Source organism: Myxine glutinosa, chromosome 13 (assembly GCF_964187855.1).
Source record: "Myxine glutinosa chromosome 13, kmMyxGlut1.1, whole genome shotgun sequence".
Classification (NCBI taxonomy): domain Eukaryota; kingdom Metazoa; phylum Chordata; class Myxini; order Myxiniformes; family Myxinidae; genus Myxine; species Myxine glutinosa.
The window spans coordinates 53,494,932-53,516,530 of NC_136273.1; the positions used below are offsets into that span (position 1 = coordinate 53,494,932).

The 21,599-nt window shown below is 43.1% G+C and overlaps 1 pseudogene across 1 annotated transcript in view; it reads right to left on the reverse strand.

Moving 5' to 3' along the window:
* Window positions 1–1,478: 1,478 nt before the first annotated feature.
* Window positions 1,479–21,599, reverse strand: part of LOC144888581 (sterile alpha motif domain-containing protein 9-like) — a 72,606-nt pseudogene continuing 52,485 nt past the window's right edge. Inside the window, exons 7-8 of the transcript XR_013621149.1 lie at window positions 7,611–7,978; window positions 1,479–7,520 (exon numbers count right to left, since the gene is read on the reverse strand). The product of XR_013621149.1 is annotated as a sterile alpha motif domain-containing protein 9-like (transcript). The remainder of the gene's footprint in view (window positions 7,521–7,610; window positions 7,979–21,599) is intronic.

Genomic DNA, 21,599 nt, shown 5'->3' on the forward strand with positions numbered 1-21,599 from the left:
GCCATGAGGTAAGGCCCGAAAAGGGGGCGGAGCGCAAGGATGGAGGTGCGGCCACGTCAAGCAGCCATCAAGGCGGCGCCGGTAAGCCATCACCAGCCAACCAGGGCTGAGGTGAGATCGCCTGACAGGGCGTGGTTGGGGCTTCCAGAGCGTTCGCTGGCTTGTCTTATAAAAGCGCGCACACAAAGCCCTTAAATAGGACTGGCCAGAAGAACTTCGTTATATAAGATGGACGTTCAGTTATGAGCGGGGAGAGAGAGGCGCTTGACCTGAACGTGCGCAGAGTTATGAGAAGGACTTGAGGGGGCGAGTGCATTGTGCCAAAGAACTTGTGCGATTGGCGTTGAATGACATTTGTTGGAGGCACGCGCCTCTGTGAAGGGTTTATCGGGGATCACTGGTTGAGAATTCGGCTTGGGCTTGCGGTGCGCGAACATCCAAACGCCCGTATTCCTATTACATACGCGGCCAAGAGTTAACGAAGTCGCCGATAGCCCAGCTTACCATTTCCCCGATATAATTGTCCGCTCGCGCTACGCTACGCGGAGAGCTGCCTGCTGTCCACCATCATCTGCTGGTACGAGTCGGGGACCGGACGAGCTGTGAACGCCATCGCCGGACCCTCAACCCGACCATCTGCATCCCCGCGTGAGTCTAGGTCTGAGAATAGTCTGAGAGCGAGCGGGCCTGAGTCCAAGGGATAAGTAAGACTGTCTAAGGCTGCCCTGTGTCCTTTTTCTTCCTCTTCCTTGTACATTTTTTCTTTTCCTCTTCTTGTACAAATTGTAATAAATTACCTTGTTCTTCCTGGTTTTTTCCGAATTATATCGTCCTAGTCTTTTCTCAATTGGGTAAGCGTGGCACGATTCGGAACCACTATAATCGGGTCTAGTCATTGGTTAACAGCTCGGATTGCGGATTGCTGTCCGCTCGGCATATTCCATCAATATCCGTGATTCGGGCGGGAGTTATTTCCTTGCTTCACGGTCGGTGTTAGTACTTAGGTAGTAGGACTAAATTCGACCAACAACCCTATTTAACACCGACCGGAAGGAACGTGACAACTTCAGGATCGCGTCGGCCAGATAAAGGACAAGGGGATTAATCCCCCCATGATAAGGGGAAGGCCGACGTCGGAGATCCGCAACATTATTTTACTGAGATTTTTTTTGTAACCAATACCAAGTGTAAATCAACATTTGTCTGAGATGCTCATCTTATTCAAAACATCATGCATTTATGAGTAGGTATACAATATTTCTCTCCTGAAACGAATAGATGAGCATTTGAAAACAGTAAAATGGTATTTTCTGCATTTGCAACAAATTGAAAAATTGCTTCCACATTCTGTAACATATATCAGATTACTTCATCAAATAAAAATAAATAAAAACTCGTGCTATTAGAGTAAATGTAGTCAGTATGTGGGGTGTTGAATATAAAAACGAGTAAGATAGGAAAGATACACAAATAAAGAATCGAGTTGTATATTGTCAAATTTATTATACGGTACTTGTATATGTAGTTGTGTCTAAGACTATTGTGAGCATCACATTAATTGAACGTTATGAACAGGACGTCCAATACTTGTAGTTATATACGAGGTTATACTAGTAGTTATATACGAGGTTAAATGCGGCCATGTGACCATTGGTGAGTCAGCCCACAGGACGCAAGCAGCTAAGCTATGCCTCCAAGAGAGGGGGAGGGCTCAATTAAGCCACACCCACAAGGCACGCCCACTCTGGGGTATGGGTGGTTTAAAAAAAAAAGAAGATTATGGAGCAGTTAAAATACCTAATGCAACATTTACTTGGGATACAGAACAGTGTTCCAATGCCAGTTGTGTAAAAGTAAATACTTCATTAACAATCTGCACAGGAATAATTAATAAAAGGAAATTAACCTTGTCTCATATTATCATTAACACACAGGCCTTAGCTGTACATGGGGTTATGACAACATCTAATAAGATAAATCCAAGATCTTTTGGGAGGATATCTTCATCCATTGTAAGAGAGAGAGAGAGAGAGAGAGAGAGAGAGAGAGAGAGAGAGAGAGAGAGAGAGAGAGAGAGAGAGAAAGAAAGAGAAAGAAAGAAAGAAAGAAAGAAAGAAAGAGAGAAAGAAAGAAAGAAAGAAAGAGACACATACGACAGTTCACGAAAATTATCTTGGCATATAGAGCAGTAGTGGGAGTCTTAACCACATTCCGTGGCCTCTCTTTGTACCACCTCTTTCATTCTCGCTCTGGTCGATGGTCTTTCTGTGTTCAACTGCTTCCTCACTGCCCTACTTTGTGTTCATACCCTCTGTCACCTAACTCTTCCATGAGCTTCGATCTTCCGTGAGTGGAGAAAGGTTTTTTAAGCTACAATAAAAAACAGCATCAATATATCATCAGTTACATCAGTCATAACATGACATTCCCCATCAAGACCAGAGCAAATTATCAAAGAAAAATTCCTCTTTTTGAAAGATTAAAATGGAAAAGATATACTGTTGGTCATGATTATTAAAGTACACAACTACCTCAACAATAAAGAAAAAAAAAGATGACAGAAAGATTCTGCCCTCACAAACAAAAATAATTATGTATGGAATTTGCAAAATAAAAAATTTCAGATGATTCAGAAGTAGAAATAATGAAACAGAAATGGGTTTTAGCTGCCATTGCCAGCAGAGATTAACCAATTGGCTGCACATCATAAGCAAGAAATCCATCCATAGAAAATCCCATGAAAAAGGAAACTCTCTCGATGCTCCGGCCTCTGCGAAGTTGCCCTCGGCTAACAGGGCGAATTAGGATCTGTAGCTGATGGTCTTCACCTGCGGGGAATCCAAAATTCACACAGATGTGCTGCCCTTCCTCACTGGTTACACCATTAACTCGGAGGAGGAGATCCTGAACCTTGCTGTCCTTCAAGATTTCTCCACTTTGCCACAGCTGTTTCAGCGACTTTCCTGACTTTTTCAGCACTGAAACCTCGTCAATTTTGCTCCGCGGTAAGATTCTGTTCAAGCCCTCTCCTTTTCCAAGAAAAAACATGACCAGTGGTTGTCTGGTGTGCAATCTGGAGCCAAACCTGAGACGATAAAGACGGCGCATCATCTCGGTGCAGTCTTTGAGGAGAATGATGGCATCCTTGTTTATGGGATGATGTTTGTCTGGTGAAAAGAACATGGAACCAAGAAAAAATGGATCTGGATGACTCCATTCTTTCTGTTTTGCATCCCTCACCACGCTTTTCACCAATGGCACAAGTTGCTGATAAGGAGGTAGGTGTTTTGATTTTTTATTCAAGCAGTGAAGAATGACACAAGCAAAAACGTAGTTTTGTTTTTCACGGATCACAGAAGCAGTAGTTATGCCTATATTTCCATACTCTTTTACAATGGCCTCCACACCTGTTGCTTTCCCATTATGCAAGAGCTTGTAAAGACCAGAAACTCTGTCACCACCCATTTTCTCAATTTTGTTGTGGGAAGAGCATTTGGCAGCAATGCCTTTTGCCTCAGGCAGGTCAATGTCACTGATGAAAATGTCCAGGTACCGACGAAAGTACGTTGTTGTTGTGTGATAGTTCTTGTTTTCTTCCAATTCATTTTCACTTTCCCTTGCCTTAGAAAATGTATGAATGCTTTCCAGCAACTCCAGGTTTACCTTCAGGCCCATCTGTAAGCTCCGCAGATATGATTCATGTCTTTCCAGAACCTGCACAGTTTCTTTCGTTGCTTCCTCCTCATCAGGACCCGTAGGGATTCTTGAGAGATCACATTCCCCTTTGAGATACTTCACCAATGTCCTCTTCTTAATTGGATTGGTTTTGTCAAACACTTTATTGCAACTCAGCAATTCGATGAAATGCAAAGATGTCTGAACTTCACCATTAAATCCAGAAGTGTTCAAATCATCATCCTCTTTCTTTGCCAGTTCTTGGGCTTTTTTGAAGAAATGTGATGCTTTTGTTGCCAACTCCAGTGCTCTTTTAAGTTGCTGCACTGACAGTCCTTCACGTTCAATTTCTTTGAGGTTGCAGGTTTTCTGAAGCTGATGCTTGAAGGTTTGTCCATTGGTGTCCATAATGTATGAATTTTGCGGACTCAATTCCATTGCTTTTTTGCCCCAAACCTGGGCTTCTTCAAAATCATTTTCTTCAATGTCATAGTATCTTGCAAGAGCTTGGGCAAGAATTGCATCTTTTGGAAACCTGTATGTAGCAGCAATGAGCAGAATTTTGCTTCTGTTTTCATTAATTGGTCCTTGGTAGCTCTTCACCTCCTCAATCAATGGTGAGAACAAAGTGTTTCTGTCATCTCCTAGCTGTTTACACTGTCTTTTTACCATCATGCGTCTCACGCCGTGCTCAAACAGGCTTCGTCCCATTCCTGATTTAAACAGGCAATCTTCCTCCAAGAGATCTTTCGCAATATCGTCTTGCCAAATCGCAAAATCCGCTTTGAGGATCTTAAGGATTTGAAATGCAACCGAAGGATGATTTATCTTCATCGACTCGTACGTTCCGTTCACTTCTTCCATCCGAATCTTTATGAGCAGCAACCTAGCCTGGGAACTGAGAGCCTCTTCCAGAGTTTCTTGTCCCCAAAATGATTGCTTCACTGTTGATACACCAAGGAGAGTTTCACACTTGGACACTGAAATGCAGGAATTTTTTACATAGTGGTTTAACAGAGCCAAGTAACTGATCAGTTTCGTGTTTTTGGTCTCTCTTTCCATTCCCTTCAACATGTTGCCAACAGCCTTCTGAATGTACTCTTCTCTGAAACTTTCTTTCATAATCATGAAAGATAGAAACGTTTCGATTTCTTTATGCTCCTTCTTGATTTCTTTCAGTTTTTCTTCAAAAAGGTGTTTCTCATTTGCTGACAGCTGCTGCTCCAAATGCACGCTCTCCAAAATGCTTTTCTTTTGGCTTTCAATTGAGTCCTGTGAGCGCATGCAGTTCAGTATGATCACCACAGGAGTCTCAAAATGGACTTTGCTCTCGTAAACGGATGATCGAATGTGATCGGCCAAATTATTGACATTCTCCAACTCTTCCAAGTCATCAATGAGCAGCACAACTGGAGTGTAAACATCTGGATCAGATTCCCCAAATGTAAGCAATTTGACCACATGCTTACTGATCTCTTGGTAATCATGTTCATTGTCTTTCACAGCAGCGCACCTGTACTTCTTTTTCAGATGCCAAAGAACATGCCATGCCAGCGTTGTTCCCCCACATCCTGGGTGATGGAAAAGATTTACCGTCTTCACTGCAACATCAAATGTCATTGCTGATTCAATACACTCCACCAATGAATCAAACTGGTCTCTTTTAATGAACGCTTTTCCAGTTTTCTCTGCAAAGTAAAAATTCCATGGACTGACCTTATCACCTCGATAAAAGGCCTCTTCACGTATCTTTCTGGATTCATCAAATTGTTCTTTCTGCAATTCTACTGCTGTGCCTTCACACTCATTTGAACACAATATTTTTATACTTGATAAAAACTCTTTATCTGCAGCTTTCAATGTGCAATCGGTTCCAGAAGATGTGCGCAAGTAACACTTGTCACTTCTTGTGGCTGACTTTATTTTCTGAATTGTACAGTTCACATGCTGCAAGCTTGACCTGCTTATTGACCTACTTTGTAACTCTTCTTCGGTCAACCTAGGCTTTGCAATGTTTGTCCAACTTTGAAAAGTCTCAGCACTCCCCGTTATAACCATCACATCTTCCAGGCCACCCAATTCCTGGTAGAAATTGATAAATATTTCCATAAATGGATCAATTGGGTCCTGGACTTCAAACAAGACAAGAAACACCACAATAACTCTTCCACTTGGTGTAATATCTTCATGGCAAAGAAACTGCACGAGGTTCTGGAGCTCCTTGCTGCGTTTCTTCAAGAACTCCTTTGGATCCATTGGCCTGTCTCTTGTGTCAGTCATGGCTGCCCGTCCATTGCAAAAGATCCAACTTGTTTGCTTGTACAGATGCAAGTCTGTAACCATAGTTTCTTTGTCTTTGTTGTTATTTTCGACATATTGACGAGGAAAGTGAAGGTTGACAGCGTTCTCAGGTCGAACAATGCTGCAAAGACCTGATGCATTTGATTCTGGATCAAAGTCCAACACAGCGAGCCAATTAATATCCTGAACAAATTCAAGATCTTTCAGCTGATCTTTGGTTGCTTTATTTACAACCAAAATGTGTGTTTTGTACCGTGAATTGTCCAAAGTGCCTTTTCCTCCTGTTAACAGGATTGCCAACTTTCTGCCTTCATCTTCCCTCTTCACTGGAACCTTTGGCATATCTTCCTTGCTTTGCCTTTCTTTTGTCCATTTCTGAACATCATCTTTGAGCTTTCCAACCCTATCAATGCGAATTCTTTCATTTTGATTTGCCATTATGTCTGTGGTAGAAGCTCCATCTCTGAGATAGATATGACCATTATCAGCTTCCCATTTTCCTCGTGCCAAGACCATTTGCTTTGTGTTGTATACTTTATTTCCACATGATGTACCTTTTGGGACAATATCAACCTCAATTACATGTTTATTGAGGGTCACATTAGCTTTTGAGATCACTTCAACAAATCTTGGGGGCCTCACACAATCTTTGGCATCATCTATGTCATTTTTATCAAAATACTTGGTGAAGTTCTTTTTCAAACAGTCTCCAAACTTGTCTCTGCTTCCATCATCCTGAACACCAACCACTTCCCCATGTACATATAGTGACGTTTGCTTTCCAGGCACCTTATCTCCCACCCCAAAATGAATTGTACCATTTGTGCGTCTGTTCATGCATCCTCCTGCAAACCTGAACACCTCATTGCAAAATTTCTTCATTTCTGATTCTTCATCTGCACCAAGACATTCAAACAGCTTGTATTCGTGTGCTGGCTCCAAGTAATTAAATTTACCAGACTCTGGGGGCAGGACACCACCCTGATGTACCTTTGTCGAGAATACATTTCATCAAATGGGTGAGGAGAACAATAGAAATGATGAGAGCTTGGAATCTCAGAATTTAATCTCTCTTTGGAAACTTGAAGAATGTTTTTGTCGACTTGATGCTTCGATGAAGAACAAACCTTTGCTGTTCTTGAGGCCAACATTTCATTCTCATCCATAAAGAAATCTGAACTTGGCCCCACTAAAGAGGTACCACTTTTTTTTTTTTTTTTGTATACAAGATCGAGGCTCGTGAAAGAGCGAATATTAATCACACAGAAAGACAAACCGACAAACCGACACATAAAACAAATAACATCGGGAGCGGTAGACAAGATGGGGAGAGAGGGGGAAGGATACAAACACAACATTTGAGAGCAGGAACCGAGAGACATGGAGACATCGAGAGATCTGTGGGAGGGAGAGGGCTTTGGTGAGGAGGTATGGGAAGGGGGAGGTGGGAGAGGTATAAAACATATGGACACTGCCAGGACTTCCAGGAAAGAAGTTGGAATTTCAAACAAGGTGGATCTGGGGTGAATTAGTGGGGGTAGAAAAGATCAAGGTTTTGGATGGGGGAAGATAAGAGATGGTGGTCCATTCCATTTTTGTCATCATCTGTGCTCTCATTCAATCCTTCTTGTTTATATGGATAACGTCCTTGTTTTTGACTTCCCTGGCTTGCTAATCTTGTGACTGTTTCCACTCTGTTTTGCTTTTTCTCTCTCTTTAGCTTCCATTTGTTTCAGGAATATGTCCCGTTTTTTTATCAAAATCAAGCTTGGACCAAGAGGAAGTCCAAACTTTTTCAGATCATCTTCATTCATAATCTCCAGTAATGAACCTTGGCATTCTTCATTGTATAACTTGTTGATGTCCTCTTGGGCAATTGGCACCTCAGTCATCAGCCAATGTTGCACATCGTTCTTGTCCCAGTCCTTCATGTTTGCAGGCAGGGACTGTTGGTCAGCAACAGCTGATGTTTCCTCTCCTGCTTCAGATCCTGTTTTCTGGCCTGCCAAAGAAAACAGGCTGAGATGTAGAAAAGACGCTTGGTTCATCATGCCAGTACCAGAGCCACATCACATTTTCAAAACAAAATGAACCACCAACTCGTATAGATTAGCTACCCAACAGACAAGGCTCAGATCTAATGTTATAAACACTAAGTGGTGTTTTCTGGGATTGTGCAGGCAACGCATGCTCTGTAGCAAGGTCTCTCCTAAGGGGATAGCTTAAAGGGTGGAGAAATGGGTTGCAGTGATCGTCGGGAGTCAGGGAATGGCTGCCTCCATGGCTACACATGCCGTTTGATGCCATCTCAGGAACGACGACGTGCCGAGAGACAGTGGCTGAAGACTGGCCTCACAGTCCATAAACAGTTGTATAACATAGCTAAAAGACTCGTCATAAAAATCGTTCTGAAAGCAAAAACGTCATATATTTCTGATCGGATTACTAGGAGCTCCTCCTGCAAGCAACTGTTCAGCATTACCAACGGCCTGTTTGCCACCAAAAATAAATCCGTTCTTCCCACTGTGTTTCCTCAAAACGAACTACCCCAACGCTTCCTGCATTTCTTTCACAATAAAATTCAGTCAATAAGAAACAATCTTGACAAGCAGTCACTCCTTTCCTTCGATGATGCTGAACACTGCTTTCACGGACGACCTCTTAGTTCGTTTACTGCTGTTACTGAGGAAATTGTCAAATGTACAATCCTCAAGTCAAACACAAAAACATGTGATCTCGACCCCCTTTCCACCGATTTGTTCATTGAGTGTTTGGACACCCTCCTCCCATTTATTACTGCAGTTATCAATGATTCTCTGACTACGGGTTCATTTCCGCTTCTCTTTAAACAAGCTCTTGTTAAACCACTTCTTAAAAAGCCCACCCTTGACCTTAACGACATGAAAAATTACCATCCTATCTCCAACCTGTCTTTCCTGTCAAAGATCACAGAAAGAATTGTGCTATCACAGATGAATGACCATCTAGTTTCAAATAATCTTTTCAATTCTCGCCAGTCAGCATATAGGGCAGGCCATAGCACCGAGACCGCTCTCCTAAGAATAACCAATGATCTTCTGACCTCTCTTGACTGTGGTAAGTTTTCCGTTCTTGCTCTTTTGGACTTGTCTGCCGCCTTTGACACGATTGACCATAGTGTCTTAATTCATCGTCTTGAAATCACATTTGGTATAACTGGTACTCCACTTTCTTGGCTGATGTCCTATCTTACTGATAGAGTGCAAACAGTTGTTGTCAATGGCCAGAAATCAGCCCCTTCTCCGCTTTCCTTTGGCGTTCCCCAGGGCTCAGTCCTGGGACCTATCCTCTTTCTTTTGTACACTCAGCCTCCATTTGATCTTGTTGCCAGACATTCAGTTGATCACCACGCCTTTGCAGACGACAATCAGCTGTACAAAGGAAGCACGATTCAACAAATCGTGCCCACTGTTGAAGTGTTAGAAGGCTGTATTGCCGACGTGAAGGCGTGGATGACCCAAAACAAACTTCAGCTGAACGATGCTAAAACAGAGTCTATGATTGTAAGATCACACAGATGTCCTCTACAATGTTCACTTCCTACCACTATTCATGTTGGTGAAACCGATGTAAACTTTGTTTCGTCGGCCAAGAACCTTGGTGTGGTTTTCGACTGTAACATGACATTTTCCAAGCAAGTACTTCAAACTTGCAAATCAGCATACTTTCAGCTGCGAAAGATCGCATCCATTCGCCACTTTCTTACTCCTCAAGCTGCTCTAACTCTGGTCTGTGCCCTTGTCCTCTCAAGGCTAGACTATTGTAATTCTTTGTATGCTGGCTGCCCTCAGTTTCTCTTGGATAAGTTATAAAAGGTTCAAAACTCTGCCGCTCGTCTTGTCTGTAAGGCGAAGAAGTCTGACCATGTTACTCCGCTTCTTGAATCTTTACACTGGCTGCCTGTCTCTGCTCGTGTGCAATACAAAATTTGCACACTATGCTATAAATCATTGTGTGGAATGGGACCTCACTATCTCTCCGATTTGCTCACTCTCTATGAACCTCGGCGACGGCTTCGTTCAAGCGACGACTCTATGACCTTAGAGCCGCCGCACACCAGCACCAAGTCGTTTGGCGAGAAATCCTTTTCCTTTGCTGCACCTCTGCTCTGGAATGACTTGCCTTCCTCTGTTCGACATGTTGACTCTCTTCCTGCCTTTAAAACCCCCCTCAAAACCTATCTGTTTCACAAGTCTTTCAAAGTCTAAGTCTTGTTTTCCCTTTGGTTTGAGGTGGGACAGAGATCGAGAGTATGTCTGTGTACATGTGCGGGGGAGGGAGGGGAGGAGTAGGGGGAGTCCACATCTGTGGGTTTTGAATGGGGAGGGAAAGGAATAGGGCAAGAGTGAAGGTGTGTCTGTGTGTGTGTGTGTGTGTGTGTGTGTTTGTGTGTGTGTGTGCGGTGTGTGTGCATTCGCATGATAATGTAAAGCGCCATGAGGGTAGCTTACTCTGCTTGATGGGGCTATATAAGACTCCTTTATTATTATTATTATTATTATTATTATTATTATTATCTCCTATGGTGAACAACAAACGATCTCCCAAACTGCAATTTACGACATCTTATTAGAATTACCAACTTCACCTACTCCTACCTCTTCATAACCTGCTTTTCAACATTCCTAACATCTCCTTTCACCCCATTCACAATCTTGGTAGCAACGAGAATCTCTCGCGAGAACAATTATCCAAACTTCCTTCAGTCCCATTCACAACCTCGTGAGATATATCCCACGGAAATTTCATGCAATTGCCATTCTCAATTAAATGTGAGTAGCCTAATTTTGAAAATACAGTGCCTTCCATAAGTATTCGAACAGTGAAGTCAAATTTGTTATTGCTATGCACTCAATAAATTTGGATTTGAGATCAAAAGATGAATATGAGGCAATAGAACAGAAGATCAGCTTATATATCTTGGTATTTTTATTTTTTATTTTTTTTGGAATACAGAATCGAGGCTCGTGAGAGAGCTAACATTTATTTCACAAACAAATCAGACAAACAAAATATATAAAAAGAGGGAGCGGAAGACAAGATGGGGAGAGAAAGGGAAGCACACAAACACAACATTTGAGAGCAGGGACATCGGCAGATGTGTGGGAGGGAGAGGGCTTGGGGGGAGGAGGCGTGGGAAGGGGGGGGGTGGGGGTGGGGTGAGAAGTATAAAACACAAGGACACCAAGGACTTCCAGGACAGAAGTTGGTATTTTAAAAAAGTGGATATTAGGTGAAATTAGCGGGGGTAGCAAAGATCAAGGTTTTGGATGGGGGAAGATAAGAGATGGTGGTGAACAGCTGTTTTAAAGACCTGGAGGGAGGAGTGGGATTGAAGAGAGTGAGGGAGTTTGTTCCAGAGGCGGGAGAAAAGAGGAATGAAGGAGTGAAGGTGAGCAGAGGGTCTTGATTTTGGCAGTTTAACCATAAGAGGGTTGCACGCAGATCTTGTGCGACCTGTAGGAATATTTGGGGGACAGAGACCAGAGAGAGCTGGGGGGGGCAAGGCCGCAGAGGAGTCAGTAGAAGACGGAAAGACCGCCAACCTGCCTGAGGTGAGTGAGTGAAAGGCCCTTGGAGTTAGCTTCATCGTGGGAGATTCCAATGATTCTGAACGCTTTGGTTTCAACAGCGTGAAGACGAGCTAGGTGTGAGGCAGCAGTATTCCATTGAGCTGCGGATGAAAGCCTTGTATGTGGTGAGGAGCTCAGGTGTACCAAGGAAGGACTTCGCACGTCGGAGGATGCCCAGTCGGCGACTGGTTTTGGAGGCCAGATTTGAAATGTGGTTTTCCCAGGAAAGATCATGGCAGACAGTGAGACCCAAAAGCTTGAGTGACAGAACTTCTTGGAGAGGATTATTCAGAAAGTGGATGGGAGGGTTGTCCAGTCGGTCTTTTCGGAGATACATCGTAAGAGTGTGAGATTTGTCAGGATTGAAAGACATGTTCCACTTGTTTGCCCAGTCTGTGATTTTGTCCAGGTCTGCAGAGAGTGAGGACACTGCAGACTGCCAATCTGATGGATGAGGAATGGAACGGCAGAGAGTAGAGTCATCAGCAAAGAGATAGAGAGGATTTTCAAGAGAGTCAGAGAGATCATTGATGAAGACCAGAAAAAGCACAGGGCCCAGAACACTGCCTTGGGGAACTCCAGCCTGAACAGGAAGAGGAGATGAGAGAAACCCATTCAGGGCCACACGTTGACTACGACTAGAGAGGAAGTCCGCCAGCCATGCGTGGAGATTTCCATGGATACCAAAGGAGGAGAGTTTGGTGAGCAGAGCGGGGTGCCAGACCGTATCGAAGGCACATGATATGTCAAGGGAGACAGCTCTAATTTCCTGTTTGGCATTGAGGACCTCCATCCATTGTTGAGAAAGCAGAAGCAGCATGTCCAGAGTAGAGTGACCAGGTCTGAAACCAAATTGATGATCAGAGATCAAGCCATTGGATTAGAGGAAAGATTTCATATCCGAAGCAATGATGGATTCCATGACTTTGCTGATAATTGGGAGAAGGCTTATTGGTCTGTAGTTGCTCAGATCTGTTTTTGCACCTTTTTTGTGCAAAGCGGTGATGTTGGCTGATTTCCAAGCAGATGGCAGATGACCTTGAGCAAAAGAGAGGGTGAAGAGAACAGAGAGAGGGAGTGAAAGAGCGGAAGAACAGGATTTTAGGACCCGTGGGCTGATGCCGTCAGGTCCAGTTGCAGAATCAGAGTCGAGGGTTGACAGAAACTTTTCCACCTTGTCAGGAGGAAAGGACACAGAGTCCAGGAGCAGCTGGGTACGACTGGGTACGGTGGGTACAGAGAGGGATGGGTTTGGGACACAAGATTTAGAGGCAAACACAGAGTTGAGGCATTCAGCTTTTTCACGTGCGGAGTCAGCCGTGTAGCCGTTTGAGGTGAGGGAGGTGATGGAGGGGGAACAAACACCAGAAACAGATTTGACCAGACGCCACCAGGATTTGGAAGAGGGAGACAGATAAGAGAGTTCGGTCTTGAGAATGGAGAGATAATTTCATGATATTTTTCATGATAATTTCATGATGATTTCATGTAAGATATATTCATGCATACATGTTTACCATTGTAGAACAATAGGATTTTTTATGATCATTCCCCTCGTTTTAGGCAGGCATAAGTATTAGAACAGATTAACTTAAAGTAAATTAAAGTAGTATAATAGTTAGTATTTGGATGCATATCACTTGCATGCAATAACTGCATCGAGCCTGTGACCCAATAATATCACCAAACTATTGGTATCTTCCTTTAAGATGTTTTGCCAAGCATTTACTGCAGTCTCATTTTCAGTTGTTGTTTGTTTTTTGGTGGTTTTCTGACTTCAGTCTCAATCAAATCAAATTTCAGCTGAATTGAAAAGACCTAGAACAAGTAGTGAAAGGACTAAAAGAGTTCAGTTCCATCAAAGTGAAATACAATAAAATTGTCCAAACAAATATTGTTACGGATCTCGTGGGTCGGCGCTCCCCTTAATCAAGAGGGGGTTAATCCCCTTGTCTTTTTAACTGGCCGACCCGAGTCCATAGGAGTTATAACGCTCCTTCCGGTCGGTATTGGCTAGGGTCATTGGTCAATGGAGTCCCAAATACCTACTTAACAACCCGACCGTAAAGCAGGGAAATAACTCCTGCTAGGACCACAGATACGATGGAAATTGCCGAGCGGTTAGCAATCCGCGACCCGAGCCATTAACAAGGGACTAAACCCGATTGTAGCGGTCGTAATCATGCCACAGGTATTCAATGGATAGAAAGGACGGATGCGATCGGATTAGGGAAAACCAAGAAAGAACATGGCAATTTATTTACAAACCAAAAAGAAGACGAAAGGAAAGGATGTACAAAGAAGAAGAAGAGGAAGCAGACACAGGGCAATCTTAAACAGTCTTATTCTATGGACCCCAGACAAACAGACAGACTCACACGGGGATTGTAGCTGGTGGGGTGGAAGTTCCAGGTCGAGGGTCCGGCGATGAGGTCCAGCTCCAACTCGTACCGTGGTGGCGGTGGATAGCAGGCCGGCAGCGCTCCGCGTGTTGTTGACCGCGAGTGGACCTTACGTATAGCGGGGGGACGGGAATGCCTTGCACGTATGCGTTCCTCAATCGGACTCGTATAAATGCGTCTCCCCCACTGAACGTCCTCAACCGCCTCTCCAAGATCCGTAACAAGATCCAGAGTTCAATACACGTTCAAAGCGAGTTCTCTGCGCAGTCCCAATCCGCTCAAAAGAGTCTTTCTGCGCTGTTCAATGCAAGTCCATCTCCGCTCAAAGTCCGTGTTAATCAGCGTCAGCGAGTCGAGTCCAGTCGAGTCCGTAAAAGGGCTTTCACGTTCGCTTATATCACGCGATCCCGTATCACTCCGCGCTCCACAAAGCCACGCCCACCAGCGACCTTCCCTCAGCCCTGGTTGGCTGGTCGGGGCTTACTGGCCACGCCTTTGACGGCTTGTTGACAGGCCAGACCTTGTCCTTGGCATCCCGTCCCCTTCTTCCTCGAGCCAGACCGCATGGCTAATGGCGGCGCATTTAGAGGGAAGCCGCACAATGACCGGAATGGGATTTGGGGGCCTATTCTTATTTAATTGATGCAGCGCAGATTCAACTATTGGAAACATGGCCTTATCTAGAACACATAATAATGAAATAACTAAAGTTCCTATGGTGGCCTATGTGTTGCTTGTGGACTAATTAGGGTGCTACCTTTAATCATTTAATAAGGGGGATATTTACAAGAGATTTTTTTTTTTTTTTTTTTTTTTATACAAGATCGAGGCTCGTGAAAGAGCGAACATTAATCACGCAGAAAGACAAACCGACACATAAAACATTTAACATGGGGAGCGGTAGACAAGATGGGGAGAGAGGGGGAAGGACACAAACACAACATTTGAGAGCAGGGACATCGAGAGATTTACAAGTGAAGGTTCTAAAACCGTAACACTGCACCCTCCCTTTTTCCAGGCTCGACCCGAGCCGACACAAAAGGGATATCTTTTAACATTAGTGTGGTACTTAGGTGTGGTGACCCTCTACTTTTACTCTACACCCTAAGTGCGACAATTTTAAAACACTAAATATGTCCCGCCTGCTGCGTTGCATCCTACCTAACTGACTCACGCCCACAGACTAACCGAATTGCGGAATGGTTCTGAAACTAAACATTTAGCCGGTGGGGAGCATTATTTCCAAGACTAGTTAATTAATTATTTACACTGCACCCAGGACCTGTCTTTTGTGGGAAAAAGCAGAAACATTTGAAAAGAGGAAAGCCATTGCACTGCACTGCACCGATACACCATACCCATATGCACCAATAAACAAAAGCACCAATAAGCACCAAAGCACCATAAATGCACAAAAAGCACAATCCATGAAAAAGGCACAAAAACAAACATTTTAAAATAATCAATGATGTCTTGTCCTTGCTTGTCTGCTGGGCTAGCTGCTGGGCCGATGTTTCTGGCTGTCTTCTTGCTTGCTGTTATTTTTTAAATAAAAAGGCACAAACCGCGTCCGTATTTTTATTTTATTTCTGGCCAGCATGGCATCTCACTCCCGAAAGCATCTCATGCCAGCATCTCACTCCCCAAACCTTGCTTCAAAAAGGGGACCAAAAAACAACAACTACCACGGTCCCCGAAAAGGCCAACCCCCGCTTTGCGGGGAAAAATGGCCTCTAAACGGTGGTTTCATGGCCAGCTCAGGTGGTCCACCTGCATGGCATGATGCCACTTGACACAGTGGTCCGAAAGCCAGCATGCTGGCAGCAAAGGGCTGTCCCAGCAGAGGTGCCAGGCCACAGTACGTGTGGTCCATAAGTGGTGCCAGGCCACAGAACGTGTGGTCCATAAGTGGTGTACCAGTACAGGCAGGCAGGCAGCAAGGGTGCAGGCACACAACTGCGGCACCTGCACACTCCCCTCGGACACAAAAGACCATGGTCCATGAGCGGGGAAGGAAGACAAGCAGAGGTTAGCAATGGGTAAGGGCGCAAGGGTACACATCAATGCAAGGCAATGCAACATGAAGGGCGCAGAAGAGCAAGCTGAGAAAGCTCGTCCCTAGTGTTCGTCACCCCCTATGTCACCTACACTATCCTGGCCCCTCCCCGTATTTACACAATTTACAACTTTACACATTCGTCGCTACCGTCTTGTCTCCCATATCTCCCCTAAACCAAATTCGTCATCAATCCCTCCTCAGGAGGAAGAGATGGAATCACGTAAAATGTCAAACTCCGTCATGATGCGTCTTCCATTCCAACCAAACATTTGCGCAAACCTGGTGTGGAGGCTTATCACCTTGGTGAGTGGATGCGGATGGTGCGAAGAGACTTTCATCCTAACTATCTTCTAAATGACATTAACACTTAACTCTACGCGGGGTCTTGCCCTGCCAATCCATTGGCCCTCATTACACTATGCGGTTCTAAGAACCGAATTCCCATTGACCAGTCTGTGGTGCTCACCAATTTGGGGTCTCACTCCCCCGATTTTTTCTACCTGTGCCCTTGCACAATTTCAGGTCTGGGTCGTGTGGCTCCCCTAACAGGTCCTACTTACCTGCGCACCTCTGCCACTGAACGTCGCCACCCGAGCTTGCCTAGCTCCTCAACCCTAACCTAACTGGGGAAGGCCCTCCCTGGCACTTACCCCCTCCATGCCCACCTTGGCATCGGGCTACCCGGGTCCTCTTTCTCGGATCCTCGGGCCCCATTGAACTCTATCCCAATTGACTCTACCTGGCTCCCAGAGCCTACCTGCGGCCTCACCTGGCCGACAGACTACCAGTGGCGGAGTGCTCAAACAACCATACACACTAACAGGCCACAAACCCAGCCATTCCATACACTTATGCACCCAACCAAGCAGTACCCTTCTATTTTCCACACCACAGATGCCAATATCCAACCACAATTTACCTATACCCTCTACCTACTTTTAAACTACACACTCCGGGTACTCATGAGGGGGTCCATCCTTCCCCCACTCACTCCTTCGCACCATGCACTCCACTCCACTCATTCCACACTACTCAGCACTCCACACCATTCGTTCCACTCTCCAAATCTCCACTTGCACACTTGCAAGCACATTCACTTGTGGAAGTGTAAATTTATGAAGCAAGCAATTTCTATGAGCCACAACCCTCCATTCCTAGTCTGCAAGTGTCTTTTTGTGGTTTCCATGCAAAGTTTGGGATCCCCCTGCAGTTGGCAAGTTGTCTCCAGCACTGACCAGAATCGTGGCTCGAGAAGAGGAAAAATTCTTAGTGGAAGCAATGGTGAACCACATATTGTCAGCAATGACTGATGGAACATTATTACAAATAGGGGAATATGTAATACAGATGGGATGTGTTTTTGGAAAATAATGTAATGTTGGATTTAGTATGTCTCATTGAAGTTCCATGAGTAAGATATTGTGTTTCTTAGTATGGCTAACAGCTGACATCGCAATATCTGAGTAGATTAGTATTCAGAACTGTCCATTTTTGGTGAAAGCTAATTACTATTGGTGCTTGCTTAGCAAGGGACTTGGCAAACAAGCTTTCTTTGTGACTGTGAATAATCTACTGAGTACAATGCAAATACTTGGTAATTATTGCAGAGTCGATCAATGGAAGCGGATAAATCGCTCTGCGCTGACCGTTGTAAAGATAGTTCAGCGCATGCTTTTTCTTTCTTACTTGGAGTTTATTTAATAAATAGTTTTATGAAATTGCCAGCGTTCTGAGGAAAATCTCTCAACAAGAACGATAATTAAACACTGAATCAAAATAGCTTATTAGTATTTGATAAGGGTTAGTCTGAAATATGAAAAATCCTATAGAAAATCCATGGAGGCTAGCCCTCTCTGGCTCTCTGCTTCTCAGTAAAATCTTTTGTGGGATTGCAGTAAGATTTGACTTATGAAGGAAAAGATGAGTTTGCAGATTGAAAAAGGATGGGATTGCCATAGCTATTGAAGTGACTGTTTTAATTGAGTAAGGACTTTTCTTATTTAATTGCATGCCTATTTTGAAGTTTTAACATGACTTATCAAAACTCATGTTACTAGTTTGTTAATTTGCAATATTGTATAATAACCCTTGCATCAAACAATTACACAGAATGGTAAATCATGTGGTATAGTTTTAATAATAAAGGCACTGTAATTATTTAATTATGACTAAGGATAATATTGTTTAAAAAATGTGCTTTGAAATAAAGCAAGTGGTCTTTGTCCTTGTCGTGTCGAAAATGAGTAAAGGATATATCCACTTAGCTGAGAATGACCTTCAAATGTTCTTGAAGCCTTCATACAGGATTAGAGAGAAGGTGATTCCAAGATGTCTGGCAGGAGACAATGGGAAAACAGAAAGAATTTGAAATGCAAACCTGCTCTCAGCGGGAAGCACCCTCATCTCAAGATTCTTCCGATCCTTGCGCCCTCCCACCCAAACTTTTGCCCAACCAATCCCACTGCTCTCCTCCCCTCTCTTCGCTCCTCCCCCCTCCTCTTGCTCCTCCCACTTGAAATGTTTTAAAAATCAGAACAAATGACCAAATAACCAGGATTAGCACTGGGTCTGTAAGATGTTGGTTTGCTGTACTTAGGATACTTCACTTGGCTGGTCAATTCTGTATGTTAACTGTATACTGTGCATGCTGGTGTTTGGTATGATGTTTCTTTGTGCATCCCTACTGTACCAGGATTTTCACTTTGGGCTTTGATCTAGGATTTGTTGTAAATCTTCCTTGTGTGTTTTTGTGAATTGTACCATGCTGTCCTTGGTTTGATAAAGGTTATTGTTTATTGCTGTGTATTTTCTGGCAGACAGAAAGTGTTGTCCTCCTCGGGAATTAAAATTTGTGACTCTCTTCTGACAAGTTGATGGACATTGAATTTTTGGTTCATCTATTACATACTACTGTAGGAAAATATCCCTAACAAGATGGTGACTGTGACTTCTTGCTAACTCTAGGACGACCTGGGAAAACAAAGACTTGAGCACAAAGCTGTACTCTCCTCTTCCTCTTGTCGCCTGGTAACGCATCTAACGAACTTATCGCAGATTTTGATTCCCGAGTATTGTGGTCACAGAATGGTGTATTGTGTTAACTATTTTGTATCATCTGTCTGTCTGTTCTTGCATAAATTTGCAGTGTGGTGTGTTATTGGTTAATTGGTTTGTTTGTTGGTTTGTTTGGTTTGTTGGTTGTTGGTTGGTTTGGTTTAATTGGTTATTTGGTTGGTCAGGTTATTTGGTTGGTTATTTGGTTCGTGGGTATACCAGACGGTTGATCATGTGAAATACCCCAGGAGTGTTTTGTCAATGTGGTTTTGTTGCCACTAAATTTGACAAGATAAACATGGATGTCCGCATTTTGTAGCGGTGGTTCTGAACAATCACTCACTCTTCTGTAGAAAGAGTGGTGATGTTGCATGTGTTTGGTCAAAATTTGATTTTGACAGGTTAACACGGGTGTCCGCATTGTAGCGGTGGTTCCAACTGCCTTCACTCACTTAAGTAGTGGTGAACAGTTGTTCGTTGGTGTGTACATGTCTTGAAGTATCAAGAGTGAGTTTTTGTGTGTGGCAGAGTGTGCTTTGCAATGGTGTGTCAGAGATATGGGTGAAAATATTGTGTTTGCAGGTGTGCGTGACATTTGGTCAAGTAGACAGGTGCACCTGTTAAAATTAGGCTGCTTGTACCTTGGGTGTGAATGTAAAATGCTTTTTGGTGTTTTACAGACAGGCTGACAACTAACATTCACTCGGATGGTGGTTGAAGCTGACCTTCATATAAATGAATGTATTTATGACAAAAGGATGCACAATGAGTGATATCACTTACAGAAATGGGCGAGTATTTTTGATCTGGCAGACATTCTGAGTGACGATTCAGAGAAGTTCTAATTCATGATCAATGTTAAAGATGCAAGCCCTCCTATGTGATTGCAAGCCTTTTGCAAGCCTTTGATGCAATCCTTTTGTCCAACATAGATATCTAGGATTATTGCAGGACAAATGATGGAAATTTAATGAACAGGCTAAAATTGCATACATAATTTGTGAAATGGGAGATACGATGTTGTTCTTGTAAATTCCTGCATGTTTTATGTGCCTTGAAGGAACAGGTGGACTCAACAATGCATGTCCAGGCTCAGGAAAACAGATTTGGTTGGTACATATATTTTTATTGAAAGGTGAAAAGTATATATAATGAATTGGAATGCTGTCAAAATGATGGGCTAAACTGATTGGATCTGCTTGGTGTTAATTTAAGGACTGTTCCGATTATCTTTGTTGAACACCAAAATCTGTCTACCAAATTTTGTCTATGTCCATCACTAAGGTTTTGAGACATGCTTCACGTTTAATGAAAGACAATAATTAAGCGCTTTGTGGAAAGGCAATGGCAAACCACCCAATGTCATCACCTTTGTATGGCAGACGACGACCTACTACTTATGAACAAGTAGGGAGGGAGTCAAGGATAAGTACCAGGGGTTCAAGGAGGGCAAAGAGAGCTTGTGTACAGACATTGGCCATTTCATGAGCTCAGAGAAATAAAATTCCAAATTCCACTCTGCTGGCTCAATTGAAACAGACAATGGAACAGCTCGCGATGAGTGTTTGTGAGTAACAACCACCCTCTGGTCGAGGCTCATATATAAAGTGATACTTATTGATGTGGCACGCTTACAATAGATATTAATGGCGAGGGTTGTGGTTGATTAGATTTTGCGAAATTAACATTCTTTGAACAAGTTAAATGGTAAAATAATGAAAAAATATATAATTATTTACTCTCTGAAACTGGGTATAGTATAGAACTCTGGGTATAGTTCTCAAGTCACTCTGGGTTGTGACTTGAAGAATGAATTGGAGTTGTGACAAGGTGTAGACAGATGGGAGGTTGCGATGTTGGTACTGTGGATTCTATGAGACAAAGTACAGACAAATTTTGTTTCATTTCTAAAAATTTCGTGGACAAAAGTGGGTGTAATGTAAGGATGTAAGAATGTAAGGATGTAAGGTAAAATTGAGTTATGGAATTAATTGCTTTCAACAATGCAAAGGGTGACAAGATATGGGATTGTAATGGGATTTTAATGGGATAAATATAAAAGATATTTGTTTTTGTCAAGAAAAAGTGACAATTAGCTGAGGAGTCACCGAGGCCAAACTTTAACCTTTGACGGCAAAGAAATTGTGTTCTGACAGCAGAAGACCTCCAAATAATATTTATGGCTGGATTGTTTCAAGAGAAATGACATACTATTTATTTTAATATAAAATTGCTATGAGATGAAATTATATTTTCGGTGTTGGTGTGATAGTAATTACCTAGAAAAATATATCTGAAGACTTATGGACATAATTTCGGCAAAATATGGCAGAATAGTTGTTGAGTTTAGGCACATCTCAGAATGCTTGTTGATTTAAATTTCAAAGTCAAATTTTACACCTTCAAGTACTGATGAAATCTCCATTTTTTCACATGTAGTTTTGTTGAAAAATGGATGAAGATGAATAATTGACGATTATTGGAAAAATTTTGATG